The sequence below is a fragment of the Triticum aestivum genome, chromosome 4A, assembly GCF_018294505.1.
Source record: "Triticum aestivum cultivar Chinese Spring chromosome 4A, IWGSC CS RefSeq v2.1, whole genome shotgun sequence".
NCBI lineage: Eukaryota > Viridiplantae > Streptophyta > Magnoliopsida > Poales > Poaceae > Triticum > Triticum aestivum.
The window spans coordinates 691,533,600-691,535,260 of NC_057803.1; positions in this window are offsets into that span (position 1 = coordinate 691,533,600).

Sequence of the window (1,661 nt, forward strand, 5' to 3'; positions counted from 1 at the left end):
TTATGATGTATCTATTTTCTAGTTGAAATAAAGCTAGTTGTGATGGATTTCCTTAAAAAAAAGTACCACTATATTCCCTAAAATGAAAAACAATTACTAACTCATCAGTTTTACCAACTAAAGGACATGGGTAATAGTACTATGTAGACCTTTACTTCCGTAGAGCAACTGATTATCGTTTTTTCTTTACAATCTGTATTGTGGTTGGCTCTGTATTCCTAGTTAATTTGGCAAGTACTATCACTTTTGTTGCAGGATTGTACAATAATTAAATACAGATGTAGGACATGGATTCCTAATGGTGGCTTAATGTATCCAAAATATATATGAAGCATAGAAAAAGAGTCATACTTAAATAAATTTGTATCGGCTAGGGAGAGTGTAAATTTTACAATCTTCTCCCTCTCTCCAAGTGGTACCACATATATCAGGAGATAAAGACTAGGGAGTATTGTAAAGAAATCTACCAATGTAAATAATACCCACCTTATACCTCCTAGGTTCCATGTTTTGTTGTGATATTCCTTTGCAAAAAATATGATTATGTAGCCAGAACATATCTCTTCTATTCTGTTACATTAATTCTTGCCAAGTTTACAAGAAGAGTGTGCTCGCTAGGCAATCTAGATCATAGAAGTAAAGCTAAAATGGGCTTGTTCCATGATGCCTATTTATATTAGTAGACTACCTCAGGGATGGTAATCAAAATTTAGCACTCATGTCGAGTTTATATGTTATTAAAATGACTACTATCTCCATACAATTTGAAGGAAGTGTGAGTTATTTGACCATGAAACACATACTTAAAAAGCACCACTAAATGGTTTCAACTCTGCTCTAGGAAAGCTGAATTGACTTCTTCATAGTATCTTTACCCCTTGAATGAAACCATTAACCAAAGGCTTGCAAGAACAGATATTAATTTTGTATTGTAATCTAACAAACTAACAGACCAGAGCAACTCACACATTCATTTGTTTAACCCCAAGATGAAAGTTAGATGCTCACCAAAACTTTCATTTGTAGTTATGCACATTCCTTTCAGAGGGGTGGAGGCGTGGGTTCTGTAGTTGCTAGTTCAAGGACAATGATATCTGCATCTAATAAAGTCATGAACTGCTCAATGTTTATAATTGACTTCTGGACCGTATTTCAAATATTGCATCAAAGCATCTTTTCTAGCCGCAAAAACCATGCATCGAATGGAATATGTTATTCTTTTTATAATATGAAAGGCATCTTAATTCAAAGTAGGCCCTCAACTCAGGGGTGGGTGTACACAATAACACCGATGTCTGCCACCAATTCAGCACAACATGATGAATACAATGGACCGGCTATGCCCTTGGATACACTACTACTAGTAATCATGTGAACATTAGAGCATGTTTGATATACTCCCACCGGTTTTAAATCCAGGAACATTATCAAAATATAATTTGCAAAGATACAAGGAAACTATATCTTTGTAAGATGAATTGATTAGTAATCAAATATTCCATGCATACAATAATAAAAAATGCATGTGAGGATACAATGCTAAAAATATATGATTCTAGCATGAACGCTAGTGCAGAATCGGGATATTGTCCCAGTTTGTAAGGCCCTTTAGTGCCGGTTCTGCAACCGGCACTAAAGGGTGGGGACTAAAGTCCCACCCT